The following is a 10,830-nucleotide window of genomic DNA, read 5'->3' on the forward strand; positions in this document are numbered from 1 at the left end:
TTTTTTTTTTTTTTGTGGTGGTGCTGGGGATTGAACCCAGGGCCTTGTACATTCGAGGCAAACACTCTACCAACTGAGCTATATACCAGCCCATCTTTTAATAATATTTCTATAGTTATTATGATTGTCTGAAACAAGTTCTTTATTAAATTCCTCAGGAAGGACTCATGGAAACCAAATTCCTTCATGTTCTGGTACATTAATAATTAGCTTGTGCTATACTTTTATGTTTCAAAATCGGTTTTGTTAGATATAGTAAACTGACTTAAATTTCTTGAGAATCTGTTTAAGTTATTGTTGTTTTGTTTTGCACTGATGGAACCTAGGACCTTGTGAATCCTAGATGAGCTCTCTACCACTGAGCAATCTCCACAGACCCTTCTTGTGAATCTTAATGTGGTACTTACTCCATTCTTTTCTGAATAAGTAATGCTGAAAAAAAATCTTTTTTTTTTTTGGTGTCAGGTATTGGATTGGATTCAAGGGAACTTAACCACTGAGGCACATCCCCAGCCCTTTTTACTTTTTATTTTGAGACAGGGTCTCACTAGGTTGCTTACAGCTCACTAAATTGCTGAGGCTGGCCTTGAACTTGCAATCCTCCTGCCTCAGCCCCCTGAGCTGCTGGGATTCCAGGCATGAGCCACCACACCTGGCACTGGAAAAAAAAAATTCCATTAGAGTTTTCTTTTCTTTCACTTATAATTTCTGCCTAGCTGCCCCAGTTTTTTTCTCTCTAAAGTCCAGAAGTTTAGTAGTTGGTCATGCTGGGCTAATGTTCTCAGGTCACAGTGTGCTCTTTCAATGTAGAGTTTCAATTTTTTATAACATTTTCTTTAGTTATAATTATTTGTACTTGTTTTATTCCTTTGGTTTCTTTCTTCAGAAATAATTATTTTATATATATTTCATATGTTAGATCTTCTTTTGCCTGTCACCTTTCCTCAAAACATTTTTATTAGCTGGGCACGGTAATCTCAGTGGCTCCAGAAGCTGAGGCAGGATGATCATGAATTCAAAGCCAGCTTCAGCAACTTACCAAGGCCCTAAGCAACTTAGTGAGACCCTGTCTCAAAATAAAATATGTTTAAAAAAGGGCTGATGCTCAGTGGTTAAGTGTTCCTGGTTTCTATCCCTGGTACAAAAAAAAAATCAAAACAAAACATACAATGGAGTCTATCTACATGAAGTTGTAAATCAGGCAAAAGTAATTTATGGTAGTATAACATGAGAATTGCCTGGAAGGGGACAATGGGAAACAGTGATAGAAATGTTCTACATTGTTCATGGAGGTATGGGTTACATAGGTATATGGATTTATCAAAATCTAGCAAACTATGTACTTAAGACCTGTGCATTTCACTGAATATAAAGCCTTAATTTAAAAGGGAATAAAATTATGCTTTTTGTTTCATACTCTAATATATATGTATTGAATTTAGTCTTTTTAAAATTTTTTATTTGTTCTTTTTAGGTATACATGACAGTAGAGTATAATTTGACATACATACATGGAGTATAACTTATTATAATTAGGATCCCATTCTTGAGGTTGTACATGATGTGGAGTTTCACTGGTCATGTATTCATATATGAATATAGGAAAGTTATGTCCAATTCATTCTACTGTCTTTCCTATTACCTTCATTCTCCTTTGTCTAATCCACTGAACTGTACTGAATTTAGTCTGAGTGCTTATATTTATGCACTTACATATTTATTTATAGTTTAAGTTGTCTTTTGTCTTCTCAGAAGTTTTAATTTATTAGAAGCCACTTGTTCTCAGGGTTCTGTCTTGCTTCTTCATGGCTTCTGGGTTCCCTAATGTAGACTTCCATCTCCTTTGCCTATTTGTTAGAGCTCAGATCCAACTGCAGGAATACCTTAAGTGACAGTGTCATGGGTAGTGGAAGTCACAGTACTTCCTGTCTTGTGGAGACTGTGACTCCTTGTTGAGGTACCTGGAAATAGCCTCTCTGGTTCTCACTTCAAAACTTAGTGGTTGATGTGTAGAAGCTTTTTAGTGTGATACCATCCGGTTTATTGATTCTTGATTTTACTTCTTGTGCTTTAGGAGTCTTATTGAGGAAATCGGTTCCTGTGTTGACATGATGGAGAGTTGGGCCTACTTTTTCTTCTACTAGGCATAGCCACATCGATGTTTATAGCAGCTCAATTCACAATAACTAAACTATGGAACCAACCTAGGTCCCTTCAACAGATGAGTGGATAAAAAAATGTGGTATATATACACGATGGAATATTACTCAGCCATAAAGAAGAATGAAATTATGGCATTTGCTGGTAAATGGATGGAACTGGGTACTATCATGCTAAGTGAAATAAGGCAATCCCAAAAAACCAAAGGTCAAATATTTCACTGATATGTGGAAGATAACTCACAATAAGAGGGGAGGGGAAGGATAGAAGTTCAGTAGATTAGACAAAAGGGAATGAAGGGAAGGGAGAAAGATAAGAATAAGAAAGTAGAATGAATGGGACATAACTTTTCTTTGCTCATATATGAATACATGACCAGTGTAACTCCACATCATGTACAACCACAAGAATGGGATCCTAATTGAAATGGGTTGTACTCCATGTATGTATAATATGTCAAAATACACTATATTTAGATATACTATCATGTATATCTAAAAATAACCAAATTTTTTACAAAGGAAAAAAACAGTTAATGGGGTTGGGGTTGTAGCTCAGTGGTAGAGTACTTGCCTAGCATGTGCAAGGCCTTAGGTTTTATCCCCAGTGCTGTAAAAACAAAACAGAAAGAAAAGATAAAAGAGCAAGAAGGAAAAGGAAGCAAAAAGGAAAGAAAAATTAGCCTTTAATCTACAGAGCAAGAGAAGTTTCAGCACAACTATTGTGTTTCTTCAAAGCTGCTCTGGTGTCAAGATGCCCAGCAGGTCCTCTAAGGAATACTACCAGAGCCCATACCATCTTTCTATTTGGAGGTTCATGGATCTTCATAGTTTACACTCATTCCTATCCATTGTGTTCTGTTTTTTTTTTTTTTTTCTGGTACTGGGGATTGAACCCAGAGGAGCTTTACCACTGAGCTACATTGCCAGCCCTTTTTATTTTTTAATTTGAGACAGTGTCTTGCTGGCCTCTAACTTGTGGTCGTCCTGCCTCAGCCTCCAAGTTGCTGGGATCACAGGTGCCATAGTGCTGTCTAATCCATGTGTTCTGACCCTCTTCTCTTTCTCACTATAACCGGAGACTTTGTTATACCATCCAGTGGCCACTTGTGTCTGTCTGATGACTCTCATTTATTCATATTTCCAACAGGTTACATAGTTGAAATTGCAATGGGAAAGGAGGGTAAAAGACATGTGATAGGCTGATTTTTCTTTTTCTTTTCTTTTTTGGTACCAGGGATTGTACCCAGGGGCACTCAACTCCTAAGCCACATCCCTAACCCTTTTTTATATTGTATTTTGAGACAGGGTCTCACTAAGTTGCAGAGGCTGGCCTTGAACTCTAAATTCTCCTGCCTCATCTTCCCAAATTTTTGGGATTCCAGGTATGTGCCACCATGCCCAGCATCTGATTCATTTTTATAAACCATCTGATGCCTAGAAGTCTAAGCCTTGTACCTAATAAGCACTCAAAAATATATGTGAAGTCAGATTGGTAGCACAGACTTGTAATCCCAGTGACTCAGGAGGCTGAGGCAGGAAGATAACAAGTTCAAAACTAGCCTTGGTAACTTAACATGACTCTGTTTCAAAAATTTTAAAAATATTTAAAAAGAGCTCTGTGGTAGAGCGTTCCTAGGCTCAATGCTTAGTACTGGGAGGAAAAAAAGGAGGAGAAGGAGGAGGAGGAGAAAAAGAAGTGGAGGAGAAGGAGGAAGAAAGAAAAGAAAAGAAAAATGTATGTTGAATTGAATAAAGATAGGAAACCTAGAAAATATCCATATCACTAAGTTTGATGTTTCTATCTAAATCTCCCTTTCTGTGTTTGCTACTAAAATCAAGATGCACACAAATCAAGGGTTGAGTAGGAATTAATCCTGGTAAACTGGAAAAGATGTTCCAGATATGCCAACTGTGGGAACAATGAGAAGCAGATAGTAAACCTTGGGTTGGCTCCGAGAGCCAGAGGATAAGTAGGAAAGGGTGATTTAAGAGAGTAAGAGTGGCTGTTCTCAGTAAAAACAAATAAGCATTGTGCACTGGGGTCCAACAATAGAGATCCTCAGAGCCTCGTAGTTAAATAACACCTGGATGTCTTCATGGTTTTGTCTAAGCACAGAAAGCTAGAAAAAGCATCATTGCCACTTCAACAACAATAAACTAGATAATCTATAAAATCATAACTTTGAGATCCTTCTTAATTTTGGATCTCAAAATTGGCTTGAAATACAAGGAAAGGTGCCTCTAAAAAGAGATGAGATGCAAGCAATGGCTAATCTGTGGCAGAGCATGGGAAAGGACATATGGAAGCCATGCAAACAGCAAAGGAGAAATCAACTAAATTATTAAATAAGTTGCTAAGACTAAATGTGTGCTGGTATGCTTACTGAACTCAACGGGAGCCACAATCAAGGAAATCCACATCCACTCACAGGCTTTTCTCCATGAACCTGCCCTGGACACTCAGGACAAAGATTAGGAGCAGGGTGGAAGAGAAAGTGTTCTGGGCAGGAGGTTATTGGCCTAGAGGAGAAGACTAGTTGCTCTTGCAGGAAAGACAATAAACATCCCAGACCTTAATTCCCTAAGGAGCAAGACTTATATTGATGAGGAAACATATTGAAACAGAATACTCTGTTGTTTCCCTAGGGACAGGTGGAAACCCATTGCAACTGATGGAAAAGGAAAAGGGGAAAAAACCCTTCTGCCCCTGGAGGATGGACTGGAAACTGTCTTGGACCCTGACTATTAAAGATCTTAATCTGGAGGAGGGTCAGTATGAGGGGTAAAGCCCCATCCAAGGTCCAGGGACACAGAGCCTACCTAGGGCTGAAGTCGGAACAGGACCACAGAAAACCTGACTCGCTCCCCCACCAATCCCAACCAGTCTAGTAAGCACCAAGTAACAAGCAGTTTACTGCTGGGAAAAGAGCATGAGCTTGGAGAGAGACTCTGGGTCCCAGGAGCACAGAAAACTTAATCTGAAAGTGGAAGGGCAGCATTGAGTAAACAAACCAGCCCTCGCCCTAAGTACAAAATAACTCTAAAGGAATTTGAAAATGATAGTTCACTGGAGGTAACCATAGTAACAACAAAACCCAAACCAAGCTCAACTAAAACTCAACCTTTCACATCAACAGCCTGGCAGAGATGCATGCCCACTTCCAAGTGTAAATATTATTTACCTCAGTCTCTTCTACGCATACAAGAGTCCAGAAGTCGGTCAGTAATTATGAGAAATGTGTTATACCTTCTCCACACACACACTAACACCCCCCATCATCAAGTGACAAAGCAATCCAGTTGGGCATAATGGTTCATGCCTGTAATCCCAGCAACTTGGGAGGCTGATGCAGGAAGATTGCAAGTTCAAGGGCAGCCCCAGTAATTTAAGAAGACCCTCAACAACTTGAAATAAAATATAAAAAAGACAGGGGATGTAGAGTGGTAAAGCACTCCTGGGGTCAATCACCAGTACAAAAAAAAAAAAAAAAAAAGAGCAATCTAAAAGTGTCAGAACTATCAGGGAAAGTAAGAAAACTATGATAAATATGTTAAAGCTTCAATAGAAAATATATATAACATGAGTGAACAAAATAGAGGTGAAAACAAAAGAAAAATTTAAAAACAAAATGCTAAAAATAAAGACACATCAACAGAAATGAAGAATATCTTCAACAAACTTATGAGTAGACTTAACATAGCCAAGTAAATAATCAGAAAACTTAAAGATAGGTCAATAGAAAGAACTCAAATAAAGAACCAAAGTTGAGGTGGGGGGAATAAAAAATCAGGGGCAATAGAGGAGAGAGAGCATCCAAGAGTTATGGAACAAAATAATCCAACATAGATGTAATGGAACTTGTATTAGTCAACATTGTTACTACAACAAAATCCTGGGGCAGCTGACTTTATAAAAATGAAAAGTTTACTGTAGCTCACAGTTTTGGAGGTTTAAAGACATGGTAGCTGCATCACTCAGTCTGGTGGTGTGACCTCATAGCAAAGGGCAATGCCCAGAGTATGTGTCAGAGGGACCGCTCACATTTAAAGTCAGGAAGCAGAAAGACGATGGAAGGAGTTAGACTTTCTTCTTTTATTTATTTTTAAAGCAATGAGGCCCTGAACTCCTGGGCTAAAGGACTAATTGGGATTATAGGCATATACCACCATGCCCAGCTAGACTTGCTCCTTTTGTAACATTCCTCTCTTGAGAATTTAAGGAGTTGTATGAGAACTACCAAGATCTTCCACTAGGTCCCATGTCCCAAAGTTTCTACCACCTCCAGTATTGCCCCCTGGGGACCAAACATTAATCACGATGGACCCTTGGGGAACATTCAAACCATACCCAAACCACAGAAAAATCCAAGGAGAAGAGAGTAAATAATAAGTCAGGAAAAAAAAAGATTTGAAGAGATAATAATAAAAGAGTTTTCCAAAATTATGAAAGCTATCAAACTGTACATCCAAGGAATCTCAGAGAACCTTCAAAAGGATGAAGTACTATACACATAGCACATATTCATATTATTGGAAACCAAAACCAAAGATAAGGAGAAAGATCTTAAAGACATCCAGAGTTTTTCAAAAGACATATTACAAAGGCTGGGGGGAAGCTCAGTAGTAGAGTGTCCTGGGTTCAATTTCCAGTATTGAAAAAATTTAAAAAACTTTTAGGCTGGGTGCAGTGGCATATGCCTGTAACCCCAGAAATTTGGAAGGCTGAGGCAGGCAGATCACAAATTCAATCCCTGGTATTAAAAAGAAAAAGCACTTGGGAAGAATATCCTTCTTCTGTGGCTGATATTTGTATATTATATGTTTTGATTTGGGTACTGGGCTTTGAATCCAAGGGCACTTTACCACTGAATTACATCCCCAGTCCTTTTTTTTAATTTTAGACAGGGTCTGAGTTGCCAAGGCTAACCTCAAACTTGTGGTCCTCCTCCCTCAGCTTCCCAAATCCCTGGGATTATACTACCAAACCTGGCTGTATATTGTATGTTTTATGCTGGTGTGCTACTAGTTGACAACCATGAGAGACCAAATCCAAGAATAAAACATTGAAGATGGTGGAATGGAGAGGAGGAATTAGCTGGATTTTTTAAATGACATCTTTGTAGAATTACCCTAGACAAACTTATAATATTAAACAAGAATAGTATTTTATAGTATGTATGTATGTATGTATGTATGTATTTAGTTACTTACTTACTTATTTATGGGTATCAGGGATTGAACTCAGGGGCATTCAACCACTGAGCCACATCCCCAGACCTATTTTGTATTTTATTTAAAGACAGGGTTTCACTGAGTTGCTTAGCACCTCGGTTTTGCTGAGGTTGGCTTTGAACTCAAGATCCTCCTGTCTCAGCCTCCTGAGCTGCTGGGATTATAGGTGTGAGCCATCATGCCTGGCTAGTATTTATTTTTTAAGGTACAAATATATTAGTAGGATATATAAGCTACTTATACTTGGGTTTTCTGTGACTTGCAGCTGAAAGCAGACCACTTACTATAGATAGTAAATTACAACTATGTAGCAGATAGCTTTTGTGGGCAGTTTTATGAGTTCACAGATCCCAGGCCAGTGTGCAGCTCTAGAATTTTTACCTTAGAGGAACAAAGAATAGTGACCGAAAGATCTCCTACTAGGTCACATGTCCCAAAAGTTCTATACTTCCAATATTGGCTCCTGGGGACCAAGCCTTTAGTCACAATTTGATTAAGTAGGAGGTAAATGTTGTGTGGGCATAACAGTTTACATAAGACCAAGAGTCATTTTTTTGTGGCAAAGAGATATTTTCATTGAGATTATAAGATGTTAAAGTGTCCCAGTCTTCTCCTAGTATGCTACGACTATGCAGACCTATGTTCCAGGGGTCTTCATGGTTATTTATCTTTTGTGGTGTTTTGGATCATTGCTCCCAGTTTCTTATTCCTCCTCTCTACTAGAAATGTATGTCTGTGTATCCTTTGCCATATATCTTTGCAGAACCTTTCACTAGAGTACAATAAATATATTCCTTCCACCTCATTACTGCTGGGCTTGGCCATGTTATGGTTTGCATCTGGAATGTCCCCCCAATGCTCATGTGTTGCAGGTCTGGTCTTCAATGCAGCCATATTCAGATATGAGGTTCTTTGGAAGTGACTGGATTATGAGGACTCTGACCTTGTTGCTGATTAATCCATTGATAGGTCTATAGCTGATGGCATTATTGGGAGGTGGTAGAAACTGTAGAAGATGGGATTAGTAGAAGGGAGTAGTTCCTTGGGGTTGTGCCCTTCAGGACTACATCTTGTTCTCTGGCCCCCATCCCTGTCATAAACTGAGTACCTTTCCCTTAATACCCTTGTTTCCAATGATTCACTAGAAAAAGAGCTTGCCCTGGGTAACTAGTGCCTATCAGCTTGGGCCCTAGAATTAAGATATATGGAAACTGATGGGAACCCAATCATCAGCCTGGGTTCCAACTTGGACTAACTAAACCCAGTCTACATCTGTGAACCCAGCTAATTCATGAGAAAAATAAATGCCTGCCTTTATAAGCCATGAAGAATTTTCAGATATTTTGCAATAAAAACTCTGCCTAGTTTCTAGTATCTTTAGGAGTAGATGTCTTCTTCCTTCTATTGGGTGGAAGAAGATGGGTACATTCCTTGAAATAATGTATGTCCAAGTCCAAATGAGCAAAGCCTCAGGGGACACACTCCCCCTCTATCAGTCTGAGCCCTTCTTTCAAGTCCCCATATCCTGTCTCAAGACAATGCCTCTTCTCAGGATGACTAATATTAGCATTATATTTCTTTACGTGGGAAACCCCAGTCCTACCCATTGGGGTGTTTATACCCCTGGAAGGACTAGTGCATCAGAAAATTACAGAGAATACTTCTCTCATTTTAAGTAGAAAAGCAAAAATAACTATTATAGGGAAAAAATATTATTGCCAAAGGAAAAGTAAATGAAAGCTTCTGCCACTAAGAGATGATTTTCGTGGTTGAATTTATTTTATTTTGGGGATCATTTGACATTATTAATCACACTATGTACCATAAGTGAAAAAACTTGTATTCAAAGTGTTATCAATTTCCTTATACAAAACCCTTGAGTTCAAATATGTTTGAAAATTGAGGATATTTTGGATTTTAAAGAACATGCACAAATTTTTTAAAACTCATTTTTTTCTTTTAAAACCAAGTTTAATGTGGTATAATTAATAAAATTAATCTATTATTAATTTTACCTGAAAAGTTTAGACCTTGCACAACCACCACCATAATCAAGGTCAAGAACATTCCCAGCTGGGTGTAGTGGTGCTTACCAGCAGGAGAATCTCAAGTTCTCAGGTTCCAGGCCAGTCTCAGCAATTTAGCAAGGCCCTAAGCAACTTAGTGAGACCCTATCTCTAACTAAAAAATAAAAAGGACTGGGGATGTAACTCAGTGGTAAAGCATCCCTTGGTTTAATCCCAAGTACCAAAAACCAAAGAAACAAACAATAAAAAACACCACCACCACATAAAGAACATTCCCATAAGCTGGGGGCAGTGGCCCATGCCTGTAGTCCCGGTTAGTACTGGGAGGCTGAGGCAGGAGGCTCACTTGAGTCCAAGAGTTCAAGATCAGCATGGGCAACAGGAAGAGTCTGAAAGAAAGAACATTTCCATTATCTCAGAAAACACCTTCCAACTGGTATGGTCAAGTATCAAATCCCATAATTAAATTCATTCATATTTCTATACTGACATATGTAAATATTGACATTAAATGGTTTTACTAAAGCTTATTTATAACATGTTATATAGGGCCAGGCTTTTCTATTATATGGGTTTGTGATAATCTTCCAGAAACCTTTCATTTTTTTTTTTATATTTATTTTTTTTAGTTATCGGCGGACACAACATCTTTGTTGGTGTGTGGTGCTGAGGATCGAACCCGGGCCGCATGCATGCCAGGCAAGCGCGCTACAGCTTGAGCCACATCCCCAGCCCCAAACCTTTCATTTTTAAAACATTTTGGATTTTGAAATTGGCAATGAGGGATTATGGGTCCGTTGTTGGTGGTGGGGGAACCCCATAAGATAAAGAAAAAGAAATAAAATAAAAAGAATTAAAGTAAATTGCTTGAACCCAGACATTCTGAACTTCTGACAAATGAACTCATGAACTAAGGAACTTCTGATTAATCTTTTAGAAACTAACCAATTTTAAGAACTTTAAGAAAACTTTATTAATGAGTGTATATTGTTGTACCAAGCAGTATATCTGACACATAACATAACATTCTGTTTTGTTTTCTAATAATTCTACCCAACTCTTACTTCCATACTCTTGTCCTTATTTTTAAATAGTTTTTTTCAATTCCTCTGTGCTCCAATATTATAGTCATTAGCCCCATGTGGCTATTTAAATTTAAATTAATGGCAATTAAAATGAAAAAGTCAGTTCTAAATCCACACTAGCCACATTTGAGTTGATGTTACACAGGGCTAGTGGCTACATATCAGGGATAGTGGCTACCACATCCCATGTTCATTGGCTAGAGCTGCTTTATCTTGTTCATTTGGAAGAGCCATCATGCAAATGTAAAAAGAAAGATTCTCTTCTGAAATATGGATGTTTGAATAGCAAAGGCTCTTAGGAACTTAAATGCTTTCTTTGAAAAA

The 10,830-nt window shown here is 38.2% G+C and overlaps 1 non-coding gene across 1 annotated transcript; it reads right to left on the reverse strand.

The window, feature by feature from the left end:
* Positions 1–15: 15 nt before the first annotated feature.
* Positions 16–91, reverse strand: Trnas-cga. The gene has a single exon. It is a non-coding gene; the product is annotated as a tRNA-Ser (tRNA).
* Positions 92–10,830: the final 10,739 nt, after the last annotated feature.

The sequence above is a fragment of the Marmota marmota genome, unplaced genomic scaffold (genome assembly GCF_001458135.2).
Source record: "Marmota marmota marmota unplaced genomic scaffold, marMar, whole genome shotgun sequence".
NCBI classification, from domain to species: Eukaryota; Metazoa; Chordata; class Mammalia; order Rodentia; family Sciuridae; genus Marmota; species Marmota marmota.